The following is a 14898-nucleotide window of genomic DNA, read 5'->3' on the forward strand; positions in this document are numbered from 1 at the left end:
ACTGCCAGGGTACGCCACCGGTATCTTCGGCCGTACGTTCCGCGGTTCGTATTTCAATTGTCAATGACTTTACCTGCGCTGTTAGTTTGTTAAAAACTGTACGCGGTTGTTTGTTTACGTAGAATATCGTCAGTAAACTGCAGGAAAAGACAAAATGGATGCACCAGAGTTTCCTTGGTGCGGTAAATGTCGTCATACCCGCTCATAGCAACCGGCGAGAATGAGAAAATGTTGAAACAATGTGCTAAAATAAAACACTCACTTATGGCCTAGCGCTAGTTCGATCCACAGCTTTAGATTCATTTGGTGTAGTAACGACATGGTTCAGAAATGCATACCCAAGAGAAAATATGTGCTAACTACTTTATGGTTAAATTCCCAGTAGAAGTTTCACTTTCAGCAATGTTTAATGTGTGTACCATGCCTGAAATCATCACGATGACGGGAGTTATATACCTTTAAAACGTGGGATTCATTTGAAACAAGGGTTCATTTAACTCCATTTTGAATAAAATTGGTGTGTTACTATGATTGGATGATGGGATGAGGCATTTATTTAATGGCAGACTCGCCATGTTATGAGGAATATGGCGAGTCTCTAGGCATACGTTAACAAAACAGAGTTGAGAAATTAATGTGCCGCATTTAAAGTGTTATAGTGCTCTTGGCATTAAAAGGAACTACAGGCCTCCTGAAACATTTCCGTAGAAAAGGGGTGGGGGGGGGGTGCGTACACAGACAGTGTAAGTGTTTATATGGAGGCTTTGAACAGAACAAGCAAGTTGGCGAATGAACACAGCATTTGTTGCGAAGTAAAACGAAAAACAATTCTCAGTATTTTTGGATCACCGCTCGTAACAAACATGATACCAGCGCTTATATATTTCAAGTGCACTGCCGCAGTGTCTGCAACCTCATTCTGCACGTGGCTTGACAAAGAGGGGTTAATATTTGTGCATGTCCCCCGAAAGTTTCCCAGCACGTGTTCTAGTACACCCGTGCTCCTTTGTAAAGGAATCTTGTAAGCACAGTTAATACTGTCTAGCTGCACCTGCGGAATCCACATCACCCTCCTTTATACTCCAGTGCAGTGTTCATTCTCTGCATCATCAGCTGGCCTGTCATAAAAGTAGACTAGGGTATTGCCACTATATGCCCTCTAAGGTGATGGTGCTCGCATCACGCACCTGCTGTAATCTCGTGGCCCGTCTTGTAGAAATTTCTTTACACGAGCAGAGATAAAAGTAGTCAACGATTTCTGTTTCCCCCGGTTCTTGTTCTGCTATTTGTTCTTCAAAACCTTGTGTTGGCCCTCTACACAATTATTTGCGGTAATGACTACATTGAAGTCAAGCCTGTATACGCTCGTGCCTACATGTCTTCGACGGTTAGCCATTGGCATTCTATGTACGCCCTCGGGTTGCTGTTCGAGCTGTTTTGCAATCATTGAAGTTCTCGCAAAGACAAATTTGCGATTTCAGTTCTCAGAGAAATAAGTACAGCACCCTTTGACTGCACATAGCAGTCCGTCTTTTTAATCCATTGGTGCGAAGCTTGCTCCCTGTGGAAGTCCCATAGAACAACTTTGCGTTGCGGAAAGCACTCGTTCAAAGCATTGGTTTCAGCTTGACTGCGGTCACCATCGAATATTCAGCACACAAGTCAGTATTCCGTTCCCCGAACGCTTTATTGGCTTTAGGTATGCAGGTTCTTGTATCGAACTGTAACAAAGCACCAAAGCTCAAGTGTCCAAATGCGTGTTCAGAATGAACAAAAGAAGCGTCAATTTTTAACTTGCTTATAGTAGCTTTTGGGGCATGAAACTGGCCTCATTTGGTATTCCTCATGGAAAATATTCTTGATTTAATTAGGTTTTTCGAATTATTTTATTTATTAGCTGGAAACAATACAGGGAACTGGGCCTCAAAGGTAATGAGGGAGTTCGCGAGAACTTTGGAAATTAGGGGCGCACAATATACTGGTGTGTGTTGTGTTCGCAAGCCGTCCACTTCAGAAGTCTTGAATGCCAATGCAGTACACCTGATAAATGGCTGGGGTAGAATATAATTTCCCGTGATTTCATCTCTGTTGTATAAATATGTAATCAGTGCTGAGGCGTTCGGTAAAGTGCTTCAGACTTGTGATTTTTTTCTCAACTCGGTATGAAACTGTGTGCCCTTTCCAGTCTTGAACGACACCCGAAGATCCTTATCGAAAACTAGAAAACCTGCCCAGGTTATCGCCATCTTTCATAAAATCTTGTAAATTTGGTCTCCTGTGGATCGCTATCTACATTGTGATCCATATTATTATTAGTCAATGTACTTGAGAGAGAAAAAACGTGTAGTTGAGCCAAATAAAATCAACAAAAACAAAAAAACGTGTGTGGAATTTTCCTATTTCAGAAAGCCGTCAGTTGTCGCTACTCGGCTCGTGCGGCAACATTTTCTTGAATTTATTGCCGCGATCTGGTCACTCCGCGCTCGCACTGCTTGGCGAATGGGGAAGGGCGGGTGGTGAGTATTCCCAGTAACGTTAGCATTCCTACACCAGGTGGCATAAGCTTCACAAGAGTGGCAGTTGTAGGGGTATGATTACCTGGCATAGATGCGGGGGTGTCGCGAGAGCGGCAGCGTGAAGTTTGGAGAAGGTATAGTGGAGGCGGCTGCGAATGTCCGTGTAGCATGAGAGAATGTGTTAGACGAATTGTGAACATTGCGTGCGGGCACGCCTGAAAAATGACCACGGGCAGCGGCGGGAGCCGCATCTTTCCCTGGGAAGCAGGCCATTCCAGGAGTCCAGACTGTTTGGTAATGTACTTATATTCCAAGAAAAATTAGGCTGCGGTTTGCGTTTTCCGTGGCAAGGCGCTGATGCAAAGCCCCATGCGGTTTCGTTTTGATTTGTTTACGCCAAAGCAATCCCCGCTGCGCTCACACATACGACGAAGAGCAGAAAACACGCTTATGGTGAAGAGATCCAAAGAGTCAAAAGGTCTAAAGAGTCAAAAGATCCAATAATCATGTGACAGCCGAGTCAAAAGATCCAACGGGTCAAAAGGTCCAATGTGGGTCAAAAGGTCCAAAGAGTCAGAAGATCCAAAGAGTCAAAGTTCCAATATTTCTGAAACCGCGTCAGAAGGTCCAACGACATGAGAACCTTCGTAGCCATGGCTAGGATGCGGAATTCATAGACTACGCCATTTTATTGTATTTTTAGTGCTGTTTCGGCTCCCGTACCCGAACTTTCACTTCTAAGCTGTGCAGTTGGCGCTAGAAATTAAGCCTTGGCTGATTTGAACGTTATAAACAACACCATTCATCATGCTTCTTTTTATTTCTCATTATTTTTTCAGGTTGTTCTCTTTTCTCGTTCCTCTGTCATTGGATACTACTACATTATAATAATTTGGTAGTTATTGCTTGTGTATAATGTGAGCTTCAGTGATGTCAACGAGCCACTACCCCATGTCGCTCATATTCGGCTAGGCTGCGCTGACTTGTATGATCGCTGCTAAAAATATTCCGGACAATTGTTCTTGCATCTTGTTAATCAAAGTCAACATCCATAAAACAAATTACCATTATATGGCTCATGATTACGCCCACAAAAAAAATAAAGAGTTCGAATATCCGTGCTACATTCCTACATTTTGGGAAGCTTTACTAGGTTTCCAGGCAATTCGAGTTGAATCACGTCATGATAACCTGAAGCCACTAGTTGCAGTCCGCGGATCTCTTTTTTTGACATTCTCGATAATGTAGTGCCAACCCCTGCTTGTCTGGCTTCGCTTCCATGTGTGATTTTGCCTTTTTGTGCAGACAAAGATGTACAGGCGGTTGGTAGCTGATGAAGACATTGGTCTTGGATATGAACAAAGCCACGGCAAAATTATGACCAGTATGCTTTGAGGAAGAACTCCGAAAATTACGAATGAGCTCTCCTTTCAGCAAATTAAATCTATGTATGTTCCAGAAAGCATTAAAAATGCCTTTGGGTATTTCAAATCACAAGCACATCTGCACTAAACACACCGATTTCCTGGAAATGGGGGTCGCGCCGGGACGGAAAACTTCAGTGGGGTAGAAGGCGCCCTTGTAACGTACTGGTAATATGGCATTATGTGTGTTGCGTTATCAGCAAACAGAAGATCACATGGATGCAAAATGCCAAGAAATTACAAGTTCTTTGTGATTGAGTTAGAAAGCGACTGGCTCCTATCCTCTAGCGAAGGCGATCAATTACGCAGCTTTTGTCACAGGTACTCGAAATTGGAAAAACTTGCTGCCCTTACTGATTTTTAACCAAAGATATGGGGATAATGAGTCGCTAGAAAAAAACGATATCTGCAAAAATATTATTGATTGATTGTGGGGTTTAACGAGCCGACGCAACGCAGGCGATGACGAGTGCCGTAGTGGAGGGCTCCGGATTAATTTGGACTACCTGGGGATCTTTAAAGTGCGTCGAAATCTCGTACAGACGGGTGTTTCTGCTTTTCGCCTTTATCAGAAAAGCGGCCGCTGCGGCCGGGAATCAAACCTGCGACATCGTGCTCAGCAGCACAACGCCTTAGCCACTGAGGCACCGCGGCAGGTGCAACAATATTATCTCGAAGCTACAGTTATTTCAGCAACTATTCCCCAGACAAAGAGTGCTTCATTTGGTGAGGCCGCATAACCTTTTCACTGCGTTAAAATAATGCAGAATTACGAGCAAGAACACGTGTAATAAATAAGTACGATTTTTGTGCCTGCAACTGCCACGACGCAAATATTTTGCTGTGTTGCGTACGGGAAGGCAGACCCGAGCCGAGCTCCGTCGCCTCCGACATACGTTTGGTAGCGTGGTTTGAAGCGAGCGGCGAGCGAATGTTGCAGCCGTGAAGAAGTCCAGAAGTCGTAGGCAAACGTAACTGTTTACTTCATATCAAGGGATGAGCCGAAGCCAAAGAACAATGCCCCGACGGGTGAGATTACAGTACAGGACTCGAGCAGGGTGACAACATTCATTCACTGCTCTAACAGGAATGTACTATCGGCGTCAAATGAAACGGGAACACGAAAATATGAACCAGTCTGTGCAAAATTGAAAAATACTGCTTTTAGAGCTCGTATAATGGCACGCTATTGGTATATTTTGAAACCCACTTTTTCCATCTTTGTCTTTGTAACTGAACCACGCGTCATTTTGGCTTGCATGGAAAGAAATCGCACTATTTGGGCGTTAAGGTTCATATTTTCGTGTTCGCGTTTCATTTGGCGCGTATAATACAGCGCTTGGGGGATATTATTTATACCCAAAGCGCCAACGGCCAAAACAAGCGTTCCCTCTAGATTGTGCACACGTCACGAACGACAGACACACACAACACTCTTCCCAGAAATCGTGAGAAGTCGGTAGTAGCGGCGCACGCTGAGTTCGACAGAGGGGAGAGAGGAGGTCTCCGCAGCGGACGCGGGGCTTCCGTGTCCTTGGGCAAGTCTCGGCGTGTTGCGTCGGCACGCTACCGAAGTTTGATCACGCCGATAACCAGGCACCACCGATCCAGACGTGTAGCGACGCGTTTGAATTTGTCAGCTGCAAGCGTGAAAGGTTCACGTAGTGGAGGCTTCGCCGCACAGCCGAGGAGTTTTGAAAGAAGCACAGCAGCGGGATCATTCGTAACAGCTGCCTGAAACGCGCGCTTGAATTGGTTTTTGTACCGAAAGCTCCATGTACCAAAAGGCCCCGAAATCGAAATGCCCTATACTGAAAAGACCGGGGCCGGTAAACGGCATTGTTAATGTGCGCTTAACTACTGAGATAATTTCCCATGGCCGTGACGCAAACGTATTTTTGTATGAGAGCAACATACATATACTTGAAAAAAAAAACTAGCTTATGGTTCGGAAATCGGTGCTTAGAACGAACGAACACGCTCCTTGTAGGGAAAACGAAGAGGTAACGGACCCTTAGCAAACAAAATTGCGCCAAAGTGAGGCCCATACAAAAACTAGATCACATGACTGGCCTTAGCCGCGTCAAAAGATACAAGTCAGAATGTCTAATATTGGACATCTTGACTCTTTGCACCTTTTGACTCGTCTTAACCCCGTCAAAAGGTCCAATACAAGTCAAAAGATCCAATGAGTCAAAAGATACAATGGGTCAAAAGGTCCACGGTGAGTCAAAAGATCCAACAAGTCAAAAGATCCACCGCGTCAAAGGATCCAATATTGGACCTTTTGACTCGTTGGATCTTTTGACTCTGGATCTCTTGACTCGGAATACGGAAAACACCGCGGGGAAATTTTTATTTTGTTGTTTTTTGCGTTTGACGTACCGCGCCTTCAGGCTCCGCCCATTAACTGCAGACCTGGATCAAGTGCTTCCCCCACGTACATCTCAAGAAAAGCGCCTCTGCGACGTTTGACCAGCCAACTTCACCTTCGCCTGTCAATAAGCCACAGACGCAGCGTAACAGAAACATCTAACAGCCGTTCTCGGTGCGGACAGTTTTCATTCTGCTCGCGAATGTGAATGAGTAAGTGGTCTGCTCGAGACCCGCGCAAATACGCCCTGCTTTCACACCGTTCGGTCTCCCCAATAACGTTCCGGGCGTGGCTCCCTCTCTTATACACAACGCTCACCTCCAGTGGCGGAGAATCGCCTGTAAAGTGACGCCGGAAACACACTGAGTCTATTTAACACTACAAGTGGCACAGGTCTCCCAAAGCGTTGGTTACAATAAAAAACGTGCAAATTTTACTTTCAACCACCTCGCAAACGCACAAACGGGTTGTTTTTAATGAGCCACTCTCCGTTAGCGATCACTGCATTTAGGACTCGCGTCGACTCGCTGGCGTATTCCGTCGGCTCGAAGGTCGGTGACTCGGAGGCAATGTTGCAATGCATCGCACGTTAGTCTCGGCTGGTTCCACAATTTTCGCAACGCGCTTAGGTTGTCGGGAAGCACTTCACATCGCCGCAAGTTCACACCGACAATACATTTTCGGGGATGCTAGAGCTCACACGACACACGACACCAACCGGCAGATATGCACTTTGTAAGGATCCGTAGAGGAGGAAGGGGTGAAGGAAGAGGAGTAGAATGAGGGGCTGTGAGGAACAACTTGGGAGTGTTCGTAAGTTTGCGAAACTTGAGGGTTTTCAGCTTGCCAACTATTTCTAAATAAATTAATTCATTCGAGTATATTCATTCGACTGCTTCAAAGATACTGAGGCGTTCTTCCTTATTGCTATGTGTTTTCGGTGAAATACCCTTTATACCTAATAAACTAGGGAGAGAGAAGGTCGCTAGGGAGAAACCGTGTTGTTTATACCGTTTGTTAGTTCTTCTGTTAAGAGCTTGCCTGTGTGAGTGACCTTCGTATCACTGATATTGTATATCTAGAGCAACCCTCATGCTATTTACTTGCAGATAGAAACTACTGCAACTGAAGTTTTGTGATCAAAAGCATTTGAATCCCGCAGGAAACTGCAGTGATACTGGAATACAAGAACCTCGTCCACACGATGTTATATCGAGTTTCACTGGATGCATGCTGCACATCGGCGTCACGTACCAGCCTCGTAGCGTGCACGCTCCGCGACGTGATTGTTTCTTGTATGATTTCCCCGGTGTGGTTGTGCAGGATTGCGTGGTTCATACCGTGCCGCATTTCGACGTATGCGTAAGATATTCACATTACGGCATTCAGAACTAAAAAAAGTTCATTTCAACTTTATTCAGAATGCATAAGAAGTGATGTCATATTTACGCAGAATGCACGTTTGTTATCGTTTCAGATTCTCATCACGGAGTGCAAAATATCCCAGGCACATATCAAGCGAACTGTGAACAAAATGACGGATTATGGAACATATGACGTTGTGGAAAACAACTGCCAGACATGGCTTCATCATCTGTTCACGAGGCTCGGGCTCCCCACAAAACACGTTGCTGCGCTGAGTGCCAAAGCAGTTGTAAATACTGTTCGCTCACTTGTGAGTGTATTCTCCAAATGACTTTTTGGAGCAAAGCCCAATTCTTCTGCGACGGCAAACTTGTTTTGGTTATTCAATGAGCATCAGGCGAAACAAACACGAACAGTCCGCCTACATAATATAGATTCATGTTTTAGATGATGATAATTTGAACTTTTCTGATTCCATGAAGAAAAAACCCAGTTGTTAACTTTTCTTCGCAAATAAAAGATTTTTTCATTATCTATGCGACGTTCGCAGTCATTCCGGCGCAACGTGTACGCGCTCAAACAGCAGGGCTTGGTTTTGGACCAAAGAACGCCTCCTCGCTTCTGTCTTTTCTAATGCTGAAAATGGTACGGCGCAAACTTGCGTACACCCTTATAAAAGAATCGCACAATCGCTGTAACGGTGCGCGAACTGAAGAACCGTGACTTGTGTCACAGTGCCAAATAACGAGCACAAGAAAAACAAAAAATGTGGTTGTTCCCTCTTCTATATAAGAACCCATAAAACACGAAAGTGAAATGTCTTTCACAGGAACAGTGTTATGCTTATTGTGTATCGATATGAACTTGCACATCGCTATTTATTGGTCTCCTCGATTCGGCTACACTTTCTGCACTAGTTCACAAAAGTGCCGTGCAAGTGCAGCGCTAGTTCTTTCGCACGCTACACCTTGCACGAGACGAGAACTCGCACAGGGGCTAGTGCAGAAGTGTAGAAGAACTGGCGCAGCACGGCGTCAAATCGAGTGCCGAAGTGCAGGTGGCGCAAGCTGCACTGGTAAATCGAGTGCGCGAGTGCTACACCACCTGAACTGGTGCAGAAAGTGTAGCCAAATCGAGGTGACCATATTTTTCGTTGGAATGGCACCGTTATACGCATCAACGCTAGACACTGGATAGCGCGCGCCAGAGCATTGCGTGAAAACCGACTGAAACCACGGGCGCTCGCAAACCGTCCATCCCAACGAAACCAAACCGGTTGCCAGGAAGTCGTTTGGTGAACACACGGTCCGCTGCAGCGAAAGGAGCAGCGTACCGTGTCACGAGCGCGACATCCGCAAGTGGGCTTCTCCGCAGCTTACGCTGCGCGGCCCCCGTAGACGTAGGCCCTGCCACATATCGAGGCGCCAACTGTCGGCGCTCATTAGCGTCATGATGCACTACTTCGCTTCGCCTCTCCTAGATGGCAGCACCATCTGATAGAAAAGAGATAAGCCGCATTCGTCGTCTTATTCACACATCTGTTCATAGCGCAGTCGGGAGGGGGTTTCGTATCCCCCGTTGCGGCGAAAGAGAGCTTGGCTAGAATCCCGGCGCAGCCGCGTTAATCGAAGTTTTTCTGTCGATGTTATTTCCGTGACGGATATGACGTCAGTTAGATTTTGGTGGACCCCGGCATGAAACACTTACGTGTTAAAAAAAGGTGAGCAGTCCAGGCAGGCGGTAAGGAAATCTTAAAAGGGGCTATGGCTGAACTCTCTTAGCAATCAATTGGAAAAGCCTGCTTACGCAACCGGCGTTTCCAGCCACCCGTGATAGCTGGCTTCCGCGCTGCACTTGGTCACTGTCATATTTAAGTGCATCCGAATTCGTTCTGCACGTCTGTGTAGGAAAACCCCGCAAGTTCTGTGCAGATGTTGAGGGCCGACTGGAACTTGCCGCTGTGCTAATGACCAGACGAGTGCGTTTGCAAACAACTTAACAAAGCAAATATTCTCGAACAGCACACATGCCGGCAATTACAACTCAAACCCACGCCAGCTTTCCACGACCCTAAAGAATACCAAACCTAAACAACTCACAAAGCGGAGTCCCCACCGGACGTTCAGCGTGATGAGGCGCTGTCCGCATGGGTACAAGCGAAGGTGCGAGGCGAGGTGTTCCGGGCAGCGGCGGTCCCAGAGATGGGTTTTAGGGGGGAGGGAGGGGGCGAATTCTTTTTTTTTTTGAAGGGGTGGTTGGGAGGGGGAATAAAGAACCGCTCCCCTCCTTGCGCCTATTCTGCGGAGGAGGTGATAACCATGCAGGCGTGTGCGCGTATGGGGTGTAACCCGCTTGCGCACAAATCACTTAGCGATCCAGTGGTTTCTGCCTTCCCTTAAGGCACATTCCCACTGGCAATTCGCCTCGTCGCGCGACGAAAAGCAACGTCGCAAAGCGATGAGCCGACCGTCGCTTTTCGTCGCTTTGCGACGGCGGAGCAGATCGCTCTCGGTTCGGATTCCCTCGTCGCGCGACGGCCCCGCAAAACCGAATCGCCAATCATGGCCACGGAGTAGGCTGACGTAGCCGGTAACGAAACGTGTGTTCACATCCGTCAATGCAAACGGGGGCACGCGGGCGAGCCGCCGCCGCTGGTCCCTTGGCCCGCTATCGCTGTATACCCGCCGGGTCGGGGCGGCAAGCAACTTCCCGTGCGCTTCGGTTCTTTGGTCAGTGGCTTCAGCGTACGCGTGCACTAATCAACGAATAGCGTGAAACTCATCAGTGTGGAGAAACAAGTATGGATTGTAAAAGCAAGTAATCATCGTATGTAGGTGGATAGCGAGACGGTAGGTTGACTTGCAGCCTCTTCGTACTTCTATCGGCGACTGGTAAACACGCGTAGAGTTCGGACGCGTCAGAACTTTGCGCCTGTGAGAAGAAACGAATTTTGTGGGCCGTGATGCGAGTGTTGTGGCATGAAAGCAAGCGCGTGCATTTCTCGTGCAATAATATGTTGAAAAGAGCCTTCTTGAGTTTGTTATTTTCTGCTCCTCCCGCCTCCCGCAATGCTTTCGGCATTGTTCCAGGTTTAGTTTGATTTCTACCTGCTTTTGTCGCGCTCGTGCAACATAATTTTCTTTGACTGCGAATGGTTGACGCACCAAAGAGGTCGTACAAGTCGGGAAGCAGCTGCGCTGAACGCAGTCGCATCATCGCTCATCGCGAACACCGCCTTATGGCCTCATCGCGCGACGAGGCAAATCGGCGGTGGGAATGTGCCTTTAGGCGGCGCAACGGCTGGCTTAAAGCAAATTATTAACTTTCCTTTAAAGGTGACGCCTTGCGCGATTCATTTTATTTTACTTCAATACTGCAGTGTAATTATCTTCCACGTATGATTGCCTTAACTGTTTATATTGACGATTTTCAGCGCGCTTTGTAGAATTATTTTGTTATTTTGTCTCATATTTAATGCTTAGTGTTATGTATCTCCCTTCTGTCATGCATGAAAAGGCAAGCAGGCATCCAATAAATAAATAAATAAATAAAACAATAAAAAATAAATAAAATAAATAAATAAATAAATAAATAAATTTCCAGAGGCGCAAGTTTGCCTCCGACGGGTTGAGAACCCTACGCATTCAACCTTGACCAATAAAATATTTATTGCCCTATTCGTTGCAGTATGCAAGGTTTCCTGTATGCATGCTACCATTGCTATGTTATTGGTTTGAAACAAATTATGTAACTCTAATTTTACGCCTTTCCTTGCGTGAACACAGAGGGATACAACTGCAGCCACCTGAAGCAGGGGGAGGTTCCCGTTTGAACCCATTCCCATTTCACCCTTCCCGCTTGTTCCGTCCCGTTTCAACCCGGCGCAAAACGACCTTCCCGTTTCGCTCTTTCCCACTTGGCCCGTTCCCGTTTGAACCCGTTCCCATTTCAACCTTCCCGTTTGTTCATTCCCATTTCAATCCGGGGCGAAAGAACCTTCCCGTTGCGTATTTTCTTATTTAGCCCGTTCCCGGAATAACGTACCCAGTTCATGAAACGTTATAAAAACATTTTCATATTGTTTTTCATTTATTTCCGTTTGTTCACAGCCGCTGCGATAGCATGCTCAGTACATCCAGAGTCCTTGACTGCTTTTCAAACCTGGGCTTCACTTTTTGAATCTAGAGACGACGACATTTGGTTACAATTCGTCATACCAATTAACAAATCTTTTAAGTTAACAAAGCCTAACAAACAAATTAACAATTAACAAATTAATAGACAAATCTTATAAATTAACAAGCAAATCTTTTAAATTAACAAACTAGAAAATGATAAAATCAAAAAGCCCAGAAAAGCGCCGCGGAAGCACAAATAAAAAATCGCAAAAACACCCTCACTTTGAAAGAAATCACGGAATCTTGAAGCGCAAGGACACAAGGGACAAGCGAGTGGGACAAGCGACAAGCGAGCTTGTCCCTTGTGTCCTTGCGCTTCATGATTCCGTCATGTCATACCAACAGGCCCAAAGCAGCACCCTCGTGAAAGAAATCGTATTTGGCAGACTAACAAATTTAATCTTTATAATAGCGCAAGTGTACATCAATGTCGAAAAGAAACAGATGAAAACTATAACAGATAAAAAGATGTATAAAAATAAAGTAACCCTATGTATGTGGATACATATGCCACATCTGGCTATAAAAATAGCAGTCATGAGAAGCGGCGAAAATAATAAACTTAGCTTTGCGTTTTATTGATTCTGTTTATTCCCGTCACTCTAGCGTACTCGATTAGCATAATAGGGCAAACCTTCAAAAACTTAAACAGCGCTGGGTCGTCTCTAGCCTAAATTTTCTTTACTACAGAAACTTAAAATTGTCGCGGGAATACTACCTCCAAGGACGTTCAGCGAGAAGACATCATAGTAAGACTATTAGGTAGCAAATCAGCTGAATTACTATTCGAAAGTTCTCTTTATTTCCTTGTGGAATTTCTTACTGGAATAAGTTAACTGAATGAACAGTGAACACGGTATCGTTAGAAGAATTTTCCCCACGTATTGTAAGTATGTGCTCTGGTTGAATCGTCGTATTTTAAAATTGGAATACATTACAAATGCATATCCTTGTTCGGACCCCTTTGCGTCTATTATATATTTATGTTTTTTTACTTATTTGTGTGGGGCGTTTTTAAACTACGCCAACCAATACTGATGTGTTTTTATGTTCATTCCTGCGTGAGCCCGACCAGGCCGTAAAGTATCGGTAAATAAATAAAAATATCTGCCCATTACTCACGTAGGGAAGGAATTTATAGCCAATTCTCAGATTTCTGCACATGTTTTTTGCCTTTTTTAAAGTCTCTTCTACGGACATCTTTGATCTATAGATCTCTCGAACCAGAAGACAAAGCTACGCTCCAAACAATGAGCACAAGAGCGTCTGATAAATAAATTTCAGCCGTACGATAAATAAATTTCAGCCGCAGAAAAATCCAATGCGTGCATTCCTCAAGATATTGGGTATCTTTATAGTACACTTTCGCCGCTACAAATTTTGTGTCAAGATGGCAGTATCAGCCTAAGGCATTCGTAAACTTTTATAGGCCAGAAATATCGGTTGATTCCGCAAAATTTGGTGCATACAAGTTTTTAGTGCATGACCCGTTGCTTGTAAGCACATTCTGGGGAACCATTTCATAGACGGTAACGCATGTTTTCAGAAATTCAAATGGGTTGCAACGATGCGGGTTCAAATGAGAAGGGCGCTTTGGGAGTGGGTTGTAACGGGAAGGGCGTTTTGGGAACGGGCTGAAACAGGAAGCGCCCAAACGGGAAGGTCGTTTCGGGAACGGGCGCACACGGGACGGGTCAAGCGGGAAGGGCGTTTCGGGAATGGGTTCAAACGGGAAGGGGTCAAACGGGAATGGGTTCTTTCGGGCTACACCCGAAGCAGGGCGTCATTCGCAACGCGTCTAGAATTTTTTGAACGTAGTATGACATTAGAAGAAAATTAAGTTGTTTTGGACTATTAAGTGGTGTGGAGGTATACTCAGAAAAACAACATTAAAATAGATTGAAAATGAAAGTGCCTGTTCGCTCCTTCTTAGGATCATCCCTGCGCAAGATCATCGGAAAAGTTGATCGAGTAGAAAATGTCTTTGCAAGAAAAATGGGCAAAAACTGGACATACTTTTTTGTGAAGGAGTTATATTAAATGCTCCTGAGTGTTTTGTTGAGAACCAAAACGCTTCGTAAAGGCATTCACGCCGGTTTTATATACACCAAAATTGGTCAAGCAACTGTTATAAAAATAGTTTAGGTAGTCATAGCATGAAAGTGTTCCGGAATATTGCCCTAAACAAATTGGCTAAAAGCGGCGCAATTTATCTCTCTGAAATTCAACCCACTCCAGTATGCACCCTCCGCTGCCGCCCCCCCCCCTCCTCTTTCCCCGTTTATTACAGGTAAGCCGCCCCACAGAGGATATCAGGACCTGGACAATACATCTATTCAAGCTCTAAGAGGAACTGAATATTTTCTGTGTTCGGCAGGAAGAAGAGGCACAGCAATTAAAGGAACGACAATTTGTGAGCACTGTTTAATAAATGAATTTTGCTGTAAACTGAGGCTGGTAATTAAACAAGGCTGCGCTGAAAGCGTGACGGCCGGTGGTAGCGCGCGACCTCACTTTGATGTGGCTCCATGGGACCCAAAATGCTGGGTTTGTGCTGCTTCTGCACTGCGCGAATGAGTCATCTGCTTGCGCGACATGCAGTGACCGGCCTCAGTACAGTTAACGTACTGTGGCTGAACTCCAATGCCCGTAGCACGGCCGTATTTCCGGTAGCTTTAGTCCGGCTGGATTCCGACGACCGCATCTCGGCTGTCCTCCGGCGGCCTTACTTCGGCCGTACACGGGTGGCTTTGGAATGGCCGGAGCCCTACGGCTGGAATCTGGCCGTATGACCGTAAGCCGGTCGACTGGCCGACGGACACTGGCCGTTGGACAGCCATGGGAGTACGGCCGTATGCGGCCAAAAGGCCTACATTTGGACATGGGCCGAACATGGCTGCCGGAAAACGGCCGGACAGAAAATCACCGGCCAAAGTACACCGGCCTGTTTTAGGCCGAGCAGTCCTGTGCTGCCTGGGCATGTATCCGCGCGACCGGCTTTGAAAATCGGGCGACCGCACCAGCTGTTGCGGCGGTCAGCT

At 45.9% G+C, this 14898-nt stretch overlaps 1 long non-coding RNA gene across 1 annotated transcript in view; it reads left to right on the forward strand.

Annotated features, from left to right (window-relative positions):
- Window positions 1–8165, forward strand: part of LOC144163622 (uncharacterized) — a 38359-nt gene extending 30194 nt beyond the window's left edge. Inside the window, exon 3 of the long non-coding RNA XR_013320954.1 lies at window positions 7792–8165. This is a non-coding gene — a long non-coding RNA (uncharacterized LOC144163622). The remainder of the gene's footprint in view (window positions 1–7791) is intronic.
- The last annotated feature ends 6733 nt before the right edge of the window (window positions 8166–14898 follow it).

This window comes from Haemaphysalis longicornis, unplaced genomic scaffold (assembly GCF_048455015.1).
Source record: "Haemaphysalis longicornis isolate Haplotype H1 unplaced genomic scaffold, Haemaphysalis longicornis Haplotype H1 scaffold_126, whole genome shotgun sequence".
NCBI lineage: Eukaryota > Metazoa > Arthropoda > Arachnida > Ixodida > Ixodidae > Haemaphysalis > Haemaphysalis longicornis.